Source organism: Teleopsis dalmanni, chromosome 2, assembly GCF_002237135.1.
Source record: "Teleopsis dalmanni isolate 2A chromosome 2, ASM223713v2, whole genome shotgun sequence".
Lineage (NCBI taxonomy): Eukaryota > Metazoa > Arthropoda > Insecta > Diptera > Diopsidae > Teleopsis > Teleopsis dalmanni.
The window spans coordinates 81,956,772-81,971,757 of NC_051847.1; the positions used below are offsets into that span (position 1 = coordinate 81,956,772).

At 27.0% G+C, this 14,986-nt stretch overlaps 1 non-coding gene across 1 annotated transcript; it reads right to left on the minus strand.

The window, feature by feature from the left end:
• Positions 1-4,058: 4,058 nt before the first annotated feature.
• Trnak-cuu lies at positions 4,059-4,131 on the minus strand. Its single transcript has one exon. It is a non-coding gene; the product is annotated as a tRNA-Lys (tRNA).
• Between the last annotated feature and the right edge of the window lie 10,855 nt (positions 4,132-14,986).

Genomic DNA, 14,986 nt, shown 5'->3' on the forward strand with positions numbered 1-14,986 from the left:
ATTCTCTTGCAAAAATGTGCTTGAAACAGTAGTTGAAGGAAGAAGAAGTGAACACTCTTACACATCAAGTAACGGAAACATGATCAAAATATCAGTATAAATTCGAAATCGTAAATGCTCACATCCACACCCATGAAATATCGAGAATAAGTATGCTACTTTAACGGTGTTCCGTATAGTCTGTGTCCATGTTTGCAATGGAGTAATTAACTTGGAGGAGAATTAATCGCAATTGATACATGAAACTGGAGAAGCATAGGTGTTTGAAGATAAGCGTTTTGTCAGAGCGAAAACTAGAGAGGTTATTAACATCAACTAAGTAAATAGATAAATAGATATGGTAAAATTGCTATAGTAAATTTGTTATTTATAATAATTGATGTTAAGAAATTAGCAAATGAAGTCCATAAAAATGCAGTTGGAAAAGAAGAGACATACGTGTTAATATGAATTGATATAATAAAAAAGTGAAAAAAAAAAATGATTGATTATTTATATTCACAGTTTTATAGAAAGATGTTGGAGAAGGAAGATGCTTGTACAATAAAAACTTATCGATGAAAACTGATTATTTATACCCACACAAAATGTCACTTTTACTTAATATGCATCAACTGGTATGAATTTATCATTTAAATTTATTTAAATAATATTTTTAATTCGGCGGAAATGTTGCTATTCAGCTTAAAGCTATAAAAATAATTTTAAATTGCAATCAATAGAGTCGTTGACTGCATAAAATTAAAATTTCTTTCAGTGCTGATATCAAGAAAAAAAGGTTCCCAAGTTATTTATCGCTTTCGTTTTCTAATTAAATGAATTGTTTGAGTTGTTATTATGATTATGGGTTAACATATCTCAAATTTTGTATATTTTTCAAATGCATGTCATCACGTTTTTCTTAGCTGCATTTAAGCTACTCACGCGTAACTAAGTGAAAAGTGAAAATTTCAGTACTTTTATTGAACAATTTCAATGGCAATTTGAATACCAGTTAATTTACCTTATACAATGCTAACTTAAAAAAAAGTTGCATTTCTAACAAAATGTTAGAGTAATAAAGTAAAAAAAAATATACATAAAATTGGAATTAACTGAAGATAAGTTAGAAATCTAAGGCAACGATTGTAATAGTAAATAAAGTATCTTAGCAACTAAAGGCTAACAAAACACTTAAAAGTACAAAGGCGTTAAAAATTTCTATTAATGCTGCGTAATGCAATTTAAAGTCGAATTTCTATAAAAAGTTATATATGTATCTATATAAAATTTATCTAAAAATTTTTTAATAATTTGAAAGCGATGTACATATTTGTTGCAATAATTTAAATGAAATGCAATTATGTTAAAAATATCTAATTAAGCAGTTTGTTTAACAACGATACTGTAACTAAAATGCATATCAAACTAAACAAAAGCCATGAACCTAGTGGCATTGGCACTAAATAAGAAAATTATTCACGCTTGCAACTATGAGCTTTTATAATCAAAATAAGACTTAGGGCTTACTTTGCAGTTTTGGCATCTGTTATTTAACTTCCTTATTCAAAAAAATTACATTACAATATTCACAATATCCACAATATATAAAATAACTAATTTGGTTAACTCTTTTCCGTTTAACACGTTTTAAGTATTTTCTCCTATGTAGCATTTCTTTTTTGTAAACAAATCTGATCATGCGTCTTGCATCGCTGATATAAGCTACAACTGCGACAAAAAATAAACAGAAAAAAATAAACAATAAAATTTTCTTGTCTTATAAACAAAACTAAAAGTGAAAGTATTTAATATGCATTATGTACAATTTATGCATACTATATACTTCGCATTATCAGCTGAACTCTCTAATGAAACTATGAAATTTGGGCTCATCAAAATGCGTAAACGACTCGAAACTCGAAACTCTAAAATCAAATAACAAAAGTAGCTACGAAACTGTCATAAAATATTTTATTAAAAATTTTATTAGTACACAAACACAAACGTTTAACTACTTAATCATTTCAGTGATTTTAATTTGATGTAATTAATGTTAATGTTTAGGTGTTTTCAGTGACTGATGTAATTTTATATTCTGCATCTGAAAGTGTAGGTTCAGTGCACTCAATCGATAAGACATTATATTTTTATAGATTTTGAAACTGCGAATATCGCGATCAGACTATAATTTTTTTATGTCTTTGAGAATGTGTGTTGATAACAGAAAGGCCAAGGCAATAAAGCTATTGTATAATTACATATACCAAAGTGTAAATAAAAACCCCAAATATTATTTAATAAAATAATTAAATCCGTCATTAAAAATAGTCGGAGTTACATTTAGTTGATGTACCTTTTATACACAAATAGTTTTCATTTTTCATAATTCAGTCTGATGAATAGTTTAGTGTTTAGTTTAGTGTTTAGTTGCACTGTCCAGTTAAATGCTATTTACATAGTAAACTAAATTGTAAAAATTACGATTACAATTATGTGAATATGCTAAATTTTGTATATATTGTTGAAACTAGTACAGTAATACTTCGATTTTCGTCTTTAATTAAGACTGATACACAGCGACGTAATTCAAATGAACACAAATTGAGGTATTAGTGTACTTCGAAGTGTTCAAGCATTACAATCCACGAGTTACACAAAAAGTTAAACCATAAATAGAGTTATTTTTGTCGGCTTTCAAAATACAAAGTTTTTGTATCCACGTTTCAGGAATTTCAAAATTTTGAAAACATCACCTTAAGGAAGATATTTAATATTCTCCTATATGCTAAAAACTTAGATATATATGGCGATCTTTCTAGAGATATAATTATTAAATTATGGTTAGAACGTCTAAGCTATTTAGGAAAAAAGATGGTCTTTCCAACCAAGATTAACCGACGGAAAATTAATCGATATCCGTAGTGTCACACTTAGAAAGGGTTTTAAAAGTGTGGTAGATTGCCAGATTCTTCTAGTGCATACCAATTAAGCACACCCAGACAGAAAGTGAAGGAGAGAGAGGAAAAAAGATAGAGGTTTTATAACAAAAGTTTAATAAATTGCCATATTTTTCTAGTAGTGCCGAAATAAACACACCAAGAGGAAAAAAAAGGGGTACAGACAATAGACAAATGATATATATATATTAGAATATCGAAATGTTCGTCGTTTCTAACGGTTCAAGTATTATTTGATGTACTAAGACAATTGCATTTTATTAATACATCAGCTCAGAGTTTTTCAGCTGTCGGTCCCTACCATTAGCACTACCGGTCTGTAAAACATTCCATTTTCACTTTTAACGACAGTATTTTTTAAATAAAAAATTTGGTACCGATCCTTATGAAACATATTGAAACCTTAAAGGGCTTTGGCAAAACACTTTGAATATTTATTCAGTTTACAGTACGTTTTTGTTTTAAACTCATGCATAAAACAACATCGTTTTAGTTGCAATTTTTTTGTTTTTTTTTGTACACATTTTTTGCATTTATGCCATTATTTAATAAATAGAACTGTGTTGTCACTTTCAATTTAGCTGAAAGTTTTTTATGATCATCTCTGATAAGAAAATAAACCATATCTAGGGAGAAATGGTTATTGTTTTGCAAGAAGTTACAGCCTCTGGGGGTTTGAGTATTTGTATTTTGGATGAATTTTCAAATGGTCATAGACCTCAGACTCTATTATTTTAAAAATAATTGGTTTAACATTTTTTTATTAGTTTAAAGAAGCTAATCAATATTTGCAATCTTGTTCTCTGTAGTTTTGTGCTCAGCACTTTAACGAATCTTCAACTTCTATCGAATTGTACATTATAGTTCAACTTAGTTCGTTCCCAAGAGGTGATTTTAATGGGTTCAAATCTCACACTGTGACTTTTAATGCAAAAACAAAAAATAACGACAAAAAATAATTCATTTGATAGTTTCTGTGTTACATATTTTGGTTGTATTTTAGCCAAACTTAATTATTTTATTAATTATTTAAAATATATTAGTAAAGTGTTTATTCTTTAAACTGATGAAGTATAATTTAAGAAAAATTTATAGAATTTTTAAAAATAAAAAAAACTTCGCCCAACGTGGGGCTCGAACCCACGACCCTGAGATTAAGAGTCTCATGCTCTACCGACTGAGCTAGCCGGGCAGTTATCCTGCGGTATACAAATTATGTATAAAAAAAAGTAATCAAATGTCTAATTTATGTTATTGCGAAATATTAACTTTTTTAACAACAAAAAAATCTAACAAGACTTTATCAAAACTTGCTAATCAAGAAACATCCATAATTTTCTATCTATTTTTGTAGTGTCTTCAATTTTTTTTTTTTTTACTAAAAATAATCACACACATACATTGTCACTACAAAGCCAAGTATTGCGTACACATTTGCACGTTTAGCCCGCACAAAACATTATATATTTTTTTGTGCCAATGAAGAATTTAGTTTGTTTATGAAATTCGACCGAACACGTTTATTTTTTCGTATTGAAAAGAGTCAACAAACTTTGTTAAACGAGTTTTTGACAACATTTTCAATTAATGATCTTAAAATGATCCACAAAACAAAATAACGGCAAAAATAATGATCAATGATTTGTTTTTGTTTTTGTTTTTCAAGGCATACTGAAATTAATATTTAATATTGTAGGAGTTCACCAATGGGCAACTGATCATTATATCTTTCGATTTTAATATTCAATATAAGGCACAGCTGTGTTTTACCTCTGCTTGTTCCATAATTCCATATATTAAACTAATTAATCATGATAGCCTCGAATGATATATGACTTAAATTAGTTTGTGTGGTCTAGATTAGAAGGAATGTAATTAAAAGTACACATAAAGATGTGAGTACTTATCAGAGTATTCTATAAGTAAATTTAGATTTTTTCCCAAAATCTCAAACCATACAATACCATTCAATACATTTAATACAGATAATTTATAGATAATTATTTACTACTGTATTAAATTATTTAATGTAAACAATTAATGAAATGTAAACAAATAAAAGCTGCTCTCCTAGAACTTTCAAAGGACTTTCTGACACATAAGAGCTACATATTTTACTTGCATAAATCAATGGAAAGATGATTCAGTTGCAGTCAGGTATTAATTATGACTTAATTTATTTTAATGTTAATTTAATACACATACATACATATATTTATATTAATAAAATAATTTGATTTTCAGTAAATCTTTCATATTTTGTATAAAGTAACAAAAATGTCAAAATTTCGTCCACTGTTGTTTTATTTTTAACGAGATCAGTCTTTTTTTGTGTATTGGTTGCATTGTCAGTAATGGCGAATTAAGCAGATATAGTTTAATTTCCTAAGAAAAAACACTACACAAACCACTAATTATTGACTAAAAAAGTAGCTAAAACAGGTTTTTTGTTGTAGTTGTGTCATTGTTCAAGCCGTCATTTCTAGCCGCTACAGCGATATATATTTTAATTACCAGTTTTTTTTTTGGTGTGAAATTAAAAATATGGTTGTGGAAGATATTTGCTTTTAATAAAACAGTAACGGTAAAACGGACACATAACGCAGTCCGTTTTGTTTCAGTGTGTAAACAACTTTATTGGATTGTATTTGTGGGGTTATGGAAAAAATCGTCTTATACGCACAACTTTCAAATTCTAGATGCTTTCAAAAATAATGAAAGTTATAGCCGACCAATTGCAAAGGTATTGAAAATCATTGCAAAAAGGATGCAGTACAGAACTTTAGAGGCCCTGTGGATGATATATATAATGTGATAATTATAACCAAATGACAAAATTCAAACAATATATTGAATTATTTAAATTTAAGGGTTGGATTCAAATTTAATCGAAGAGTTAATCACAAATATATTCTATTTACATTTATTTTTGATCTCAAAAAGGTAACCCCATGTATATTTACTTAGCATAACGAAACACATCTATCTGTTTAGATACAGACATTTATTGATAAAGGATAATTTATTTGTCAATAATAGAGTTAGTGGAGTCGATTTTTTCTCTCTCTAGATTTTTGCTATCTAGGATCGGCAATAATACAGATCGCATGCGTCATTCTTTCCAAGACTTGTTCGTTTCTTGAATAATATGCTTTAGTATTAATTTATAGGCGGCGAGATATGTTCCAATATAGTTTCTGTCTGCATTTAGATCTGAAATGTTCTTCAAAGTCATTGTGTCCCGTAATTCATATTACCAATTATACCAAATAATTATTTAAATTAATGTTTAAATTATAAATTTAATTGGATTTAAATTTAAAGCTTATAAATGTTAAAAATTTTTATTCTTAAATCATTAAATTTTCAAATCCTTTTAAAAATAAAAACGTTTCTGAAAAAAAATTTATCATATTTTATTAGAACCTTGATAATTTTTTACATCAATTACTGTTAAAATAAAAGTGTGTCAATTATTTCTTTGCTGTTCTACTAATTACATATATGATATGTTAGAAAGGAAACGAATTACATACGGCAAGGTCAGGCTCTACGAATTATCTAAAATAGTAGGCTTAATAAGGAAGCGTAAAAAATTTTTGGTGTAACCTTGAGCTCAACATATTATTTTGTTTAAAAGACGCCACCATCATTAGTAAATAATTTACTTAAATATGAAAATTATTTAATTATTGGTTATGTTAATTGCTTTAGTTTTTACAAAAAAAAAAATCATGTGGGATTTACTGTTTCAGAAATAAAACAATGCAACAAGAGTAATTATTATGAGAATTAAGTTCTCAAAGCTAAGATAATTTTAGTATTTTAAATAGTTTTGAAGATTTTCTGCTTTTTTTTTTGTAGCTTAAAGATTGTTTAAAGCGTTCTAAGCGATTAATTTTAATTGATAACATAAGTGACCTTAGGTCATATAATTTGGATTTTGTTTTGTTTTGTTTTCATGTTAACCAATAGTTAAGTTTGAATAATGATTTAATAGAAAAATATTTAAAGAATGGGAACAAATTTGAAATAAATATATTTAAGTTTATATTTATATATTAAATAACTGTTAATTAGGAAGTATGCTTAAGTTAAAACTATTAGTAATTTTTTTTTTGTTACCAATAAGTTTCTTCCATGAAATATTTTTCAACTATGTGTATATATATTAACTATCTATATGTATATTCTATCTATTTGTTATTGTCTAAATGAAAACAGTGTTAATATTAAATTTAATTGTCAATGTCAAGTTAACTGCTAGCTACTACCTTGCTTTTGTTTATTTAGGTTTATTTATTATGAAGTCAACAAATAACCAAAAAAAAATAAACATATTTATTTTTCAAAAGCATTTTTCGAAACTTGGGTACATTTTTTTTAAATTGGTTTAATTATCGGAAGCCACATTGAACAAATATCTAGTTTAGTTTTCAGTTTCTTTAGTTTCCCATATCAATTTTTACAATCGTTTGGGTACTTTGCGTGTTCTTATAGAACAAAAGAAACTCTTCAAATCTCTATGGTTACAGTGCCTATGGCTCATTTTAAGTATTATTGTTAAAATTATTATTTTTAAACTTTTATAATTTTTATTTAATTTTACGTTCTTTTGCGTGTATTTTTTTAATGGCGCATGAACATAGTTTAAATATGGAGTTGTTGGTAAAAATGCTATAAAATAAGAACTCAAAAAAAGTTCTGAATAATAATATTAAATAAAATTAACACGCAAATCATAAGAAAAACAGCAATAGAAAATGCACTTAAAAAAGTTATATATAAAAAAAAATTAAATAAATTGTTATATAAAACAGAAGTAAAAAAAACAGAGCGCGACTCTGGAATAAAATAAAATTAATGACTTTTGTCATTAGGCAGACAAAAATTGTTAATAAAAAAGCTACTCATACCACAGAACACATATCAAAAAATTCACAAAATTCACTCATATAAAGAAATTAAAAGCAAATTAAATTCAACAAAAAACAAAAAAAAATTTAATAAAATTCAGAACACATATGAAAAGTTAACGGTAGTTTGTTATATTCACATAAAATATATATATTATATATAATTTTATTATTTTTAAAAATTTAATGAATTTTGTTTTGGTGTCAGCGCAATTTGTTTAAATTTGAGTTCTAATAAAAATCAGTAAAATGCCTTCATACGCCAATCATATTCGCATTGAAAATGAAACTGCAAAACAATTACGAAATTCAATATAAAATTTCTTTGTTTAGTTTTCAGATTTGTTATATGTTTTTATATAAAAAAAATATATAATATTAGTAAAAAAAAAAGTTAATGTTAAATTTATTCCAAAAATTCTTTTGTCAAAATGTTGTGCGAAACGCATTCTGAATAAAATTTTTATTCAGTATATAGTAGTCTTTTGTAGTCTTGAGAAACCCGAACAAGCACAAAAATATTTATTGCCAAAATTCATAAAATATTAATAAAAAAAAATTACGAAAATAAAAAAATAACCGGCTGAAAGTTAATACCATCAAAAAATGTCAAAAAAAAGAACATAAGTTTGACAATCTATACAACTTCTGTTAACATGATTGAAGATCACAAATTCTTCTACCACAGAAGCAAACCAAGCATTGATCTGCCAGAGCTGATAAGAAACAACAGAACCCATGCGCTACTGTTGTGTTTTAACAGTGTGCAGCAGTGTTCGTAACAGCAACAGCAGTACTAATGTATAAATGTATCCAAAGTTTAAAGAAAACAAAGACAAGACAACTTAAAAACCAAAATAAACTGGAAGATGAAAATGAAAAGAACTACTCGTAAGTTTAATTTTAATGAATGATCTTCCTGCGTGGATCGCTAGCGGCATACTTAATTCGGGGCGTAACTGGGCGAACAACTCAAGCCGAGTGTATCGAAACTTTTATAATCGTTAAGTCACAGACTTCTGCTACGGCTACTGCTTTCGCTACACGCGCATATCTTTTCGACTGGAGAGTCTTTCTTTCTTTCGTGTTGATATCTAAAGTTGCAGGCGTTTCAGTTCAAGTTGAACACCCTGTTAACGACATCAAAATATTGGTTTTAGGTGAGACGTTTTGATTGTGAGAATAAACTGTAGCATTTGTGGCTTAGATTTTGTTTATTAAATACTGTTTTAAATTCAGCACATGAATTGTAGAGAAAAAATTACTTGAGTTTAAATTTCTATAAGAAAGGAATTATATTAGTTTGTTGGATTGCGAATTTTGCAAATGCGTTTGCAATATTGCAATATTAATTTTTTTTTAAGATAATTAAAAAGGAATCCATTTTCCTAACCAATTCATATTTGAATAAAATGAGATTTTCGAGACTTGTGGTTTTTTTACATATAAATAATATAAGGAATAGTATTTATGAGCTTTTAGCAAGGAGACCACTAAAATCTGTTTTAAAAATAAATTCTTAAATTTAATTTAGGTGGGATTCCAAAATTAGTGTAGGAAATATGCACCTCTGGAATTTGATCGAGAAGATATAGCTAAAAAAATTTGAAAAAATATACTTCAAAATGCTTGAATTATATATTCTTTCTAAGAAATTGTATACTACCTAATTATAACTTTTTTTGAGTGATGGCCAGAACCAGAGTACTCAGTCAGTTGACTATGATATGTAAAGTGACAACAGAAAAACACTGAGAGGGACATAACATTGTTTATGTTCAGGATATCATAACCAAAGAACTTTAATATAGTTGTTGCAAATAAGGTGATCTTTAAAAAAAGTTTATTTTCGTAAGATCCTTGATCGTGTAACAGATAATGATGGTTATGAATTAAAAACTGTTCCAGCTTTATAACAATATTGATATTGTTTAAGGAAATAACACGTAGTGTGTTCGCTGACGTACATATAATGGATAATTTCACATCACCCAAAAAAGAGGTGATCGAATAAAGAAGTCATAGAGGAAGATCGCACTTCGGAAGGAATGATCAGTTTGATCATTAACCTCACTTGGTGTAACAGATTGGAGAAGTCGATAGCATAAAAGTGCTGCAACAAGCAAAATTTGCCAGATGTTAATTTCACGTAAGTAATAAAATTAACTAAGGAAGATGCGCTGAGGAAACAGGGCGTGGTTTCGATAAAGTAATCTATTTGATCACTAACCATCGGGGGAATTGATTAATCATTTTGAGGTACGAGACTAGAGAAGAGAGTAGAGAAAAGTCCGAAACCAAGCAAAGGGATGTAAATTCCATCTGAGGAAAAAAATGTATTAAATAAAAATAACGTAAAAAATTTTTGTTGTTAAGAAGAGAAAAGTTACAAAGAAGAAAAATGGAGTTTGTTTCTTTGCCAGAAAAATTTCTCTTAAAATTTTGATTAAAAAGGACATATAAATAAATTCAAGTACACAATTAAGCATATATATATATATATATATATATATATGTACATAAATATACATATGTTAAATTAAAATAGAAATATATGCATATATATTTCTTAAGCTACATATTTACACAAAAAAAGCAGCATTTTTTATGAAAAAAGGGTTTAACGTGAATAAAAGAAATAAATTTCTTTCACGAAAAAATTGTCTGAAATTGTATCTCACGACTGGTCTACTCTACATAAATTCGTTACATTCACATTTTTATTCTATTATATTTTAATTCAAATATTTGACATATTAATAATAATAGTACGTAATTTCATATATTTTTGTAGTACTTTAGAGATATCCTCATTTTAAATACCTCAAGGGTGAATATTACATTATAGTAAATCTGCATTCATCTCGAACGTAGACTACTTTAGAAGGTTATAAATACATATTTATTAAAACTTATTTGTTAGATTACTGATTTTGGAAATTCACTACATTATTTATCTTCATCTCTTTATCTATCTTTATCTATCTCTTTCTATATTCGTTATGGCGAGGAGTAGAGTACTAAGTGGTAAGCTCATTGTCCTGTCTGCGGTTCGTTGAGTTCCTCTTCAACAAAGGATATTCTAGTCTTCATTCATGAATCTAAGTGTTATCTGTTCAGTTATAGTCACTTAATTATACAGAATATTTACTATTTCTAGGTTTCATTAAGTGCTCTCTTTAACTTGAAGTCCAGAAGTCTGTTACCTTATATTACATATTTGTATAGTAAAATTTAATATAGAGTTGAATTAAAAAAGCAATTTTAATTTCTCATAAAAATTCTGTATAATTCCACCTGTTCGGAATTCTATTTATCAGTGAAGTTTCTAATAGTCAGTATAAAGTATTAAAGTATAATAGTACTAGAATATGTAATGGAATTATATCTATGCAGTATTAATAAAAAGAATAAATTATTTTGCAATTAAAATATTATGTTCAGATTATTACAACAGATTAATTTTTTATACTGCAATAAAGAATAAAAGAATCGGGAGTATTATTTAAAACCTAAGAATCATTAGGGCGTTTTAATAACTCACATAACTTCAATTCATATTTAAAATAAAAAGTGAGATCAGCGCATAGAAATAATTTTTCAAAATTGTAGATAAAAATATTTATGACAAATGCAATTTAAGTTGCATGTTCATGCAATAAAATTAAAAAATTACAATATAAAATTAACAATAAAAAAATAAAATTAATATTTTAAATAAATATTTTATGTCATGCAAAATTACATAAAAAAATACATTTAAAATGTTTGCATAAAAGAATAATAATAATTAAATTCTTAATAAAAATAAAAAAATTCCGGCGAAATAATAATAACAAAAACTCTGACTAGAACTTAAACTGACAAGACGAAATTTCAAAGAATAAAAACATACAAAATGCATTCTTAACTACATTTGTTTTGCATATCTGCAGATAATGTATGAAATCATAGCATTATTCGTCTTAGATGCAAATTAAGTTAGGTGGGTAGAATTGTGCATGTGTGCCTGACAGAGATGTCTCAAGTTAAGTAGAAAATACAGTTTTTATACTTTACAATATTTGACACGTGGCCAGACTTTAATGTTGGCATTAAAGATGTTTTATGGCTTTGCCAACAGAATAACATAATAAAGTCAACATTACTTAAGACAGATATAGACTTTGCTATCATCAAATGGCGCAGCATGCAGCTTAGAGCTTACAGCAAATAGCAAAAAACTTATTATGAAGTCACATTTGCGTATTGCTGGTGGTTATTTGAGTTTAATTCCTATGTATGTCTTAGCACTGATTATGCAATATATTAGAAAATATAAAAATAGTAGCAAATTTACACATTGTGTAGCTTCATTGGCAAACTTTGTATACAGCGTTTAAGCTGCTGTTCTACTAATCCGCTTTGTCGGATTCTTAATTGACTTAAACCATATGAATTAGGATTAAATTTCTGACATGACTTTACGAAGTTTGACATTTCCCTGTTCTAACGGATTTGATGTTGAGATTAAATAGTGACTTCTTGTTCACCTCGAAGCATTTTAAGTCTAATTACTATGATGTAAGCTTACCAAGTTTTGTATTACTTAATACGTATAAACACTACATCATTCTTTTCAGTTGTCATATAACATTTGTTTTTTTTTGTTTAACATTTTTGCAAAAAAGATCAAATTACCTGCAAAGAAAAATAAAAAGAAATTATTTTTTAGTTTGTTATGAAAAATTGCGTAAAATTTTATAATTGTGTTAAGATAATTAACAATTGAAATGGTTACAATTCATAATTAAATTTGTTTTAATTTAATTTTTTTTTAACTACTAAATAATAATATCAAATTAAATTGAAGTTAACAATAAAATTATTACAACAAAAGGCACACGCATATAACAGACTAACACACAGCTTACACTGTTAACGCATGCGTACTGTTAATTTCGCTGCTGTTATAATTTGCTCGTATTCGTTGTGATGCTTATCTCTTGCTTACATGGCTCTGTTGACCCACTAAGCTTATTTGTGTCAAAATAATTTTCGTTTTTAATTTTTTAAGTTTTTTTTGGGTTTAGTTTAATATTGTATAAAACGAAAAGCAATTAATTGTATGTATAAGTCCAAATGCTAGGGAAGACAAAATTTCGTTTACCTTTGAGCGCATTTTGGCCGCAAAACTTTTTTTTTACTTGTAGACTTAATTTATTATATTTTTTTTTAATAAATAATTTTCTTTATGTTTTGCTAAAATTTGTATTTCAAACAAAAATATTAATTTTTTGTTATAATTTTTTTTTACAAACACGCACCAAATTTTGTCTTTACATAAACCAACTAAAATTTTATGGTATTCTGCGTTTGAAACTGAAGAAGTCAGACGTAATTGGTGCGCCATTATTGAACCAAGAAGGAAGCAACGTTTCTGGTTTTTATCTTTACATATATATATATATTTTATTACTTATATCTTATATTACCAGTCAGTCAAGAGGTTACTGGAGTAGCGAAGTTTCCGTTGGTTCGTTCATAAATTTTGAGCAACTCAAATATGACATTCGCTTTATTTACTAACTACCCATGCGCCAGTGAATTTATGTACTCATATATTTCGTGAGTGATTTGGAGCAGCAAATTTTGATTTATTTTTAATTTAAATTTAATTTAATTTTAAATATCATTTTTATTGGGTATGTGAATTTTTCAAAACATTTTTTTTTTTTTGAATTATTGTATTATCAATTTTTTTTTATATCATATCTATTATTGGCCTTGACTTTAAGTTTGTTTTAATATTTTGAGATTCTTGATATTTAAAACGTTGAGCTAATTCCAATAAATTTGGGTATGAAGTACTTCTATAATCACGTACCTCTATTGTCTTTACTTAGTAGCGTGTTCACGGAAGTTTTTTCTTTAACAAATTATTAAAAAAAAATGGCATATTAGAATTTAAAGAAGATTAACAAAAGTTTGAGAGAAGAATATTTGTGATGTTGAAATTACTATTAATGTCATTGGTATTTTGATTTGGATCAAGAAATTCGTAATTTTTCAAGCTAAATCTCAGTTGACTAATAAAAAATATGTCTTTAAGTTATTTTAATATAATTCATTGAGATAATTTAGTCATTAAAGTTTAGTAACCCAAAGTATGAACACGAAGAACACGAAAGAATGAGAATATATGTTTAAAAGAAAAAGAAAAGAAAAGAACTGACTTGTATGTATCCACTTGTGCTATTGACAGCTTATAGACACTAATAGAAGACTGTCAAGCAGTCAAAATTGCAATAACTTATAAGCTATATGTTTTGTTTACAAAGGAGCGTTATTTTTGAATTAAAAAACTCTTCAATTCTTTTTCCTGAATGTGTATGAATGTATAGTTCCACAAACAATTTATATATAAACGTCTAAAGCTAATGTCAATGTTATAATAAGTGTCCACCAATATATATAAATTTGGTAATTTGCCACTAAAACGTATGTATACGAAAACTCAAAGAACATGAATACATAAAAGACTGTAAATCAATTCCGGACCGATTTTACAATAACTTATAAGTTATGTATATTGTCTAAAAAGTATCTGGCATTTATGAATTAAAATAAATGCTTAAAAAAATCCATTATTTTCTTTCTAAGATGGTATAGACAGATTATATTTAACCGTTCGATCGCTGTTCAATCTACAATAAAATATAGATCATTCATTCAGAGATGCGACGGATTTTATCAAGAATTGACCTCATCTTAAATATGGCGGGAATTTTTTTTGATGAGGCTCTCTAAAAATTGCATATTGTTGATGTTTCGGTATACAACCATATATTAGGTATTTTTAATTTTATTGACTTACTTTATTATGGTTGGATTTAATATACTAACTTGTACTCTTTACAAATATAAACTTCAGCAATAATACTCTGTCAATTTCATATTCAAGTCGTATATTTGGGTAATATTTTTCTTTACTTTGTGCTCTTAATATTTATATTGTAATAGTCTTTCTTTTTATGTAACCTTCACAAGGATCATTCGAATCTTACTATATAGTATTCGTACTATATATATACTGAGGATTCACGCATGTAATAATTTACTACCTACGGTATTCATCAACAATTCTATATA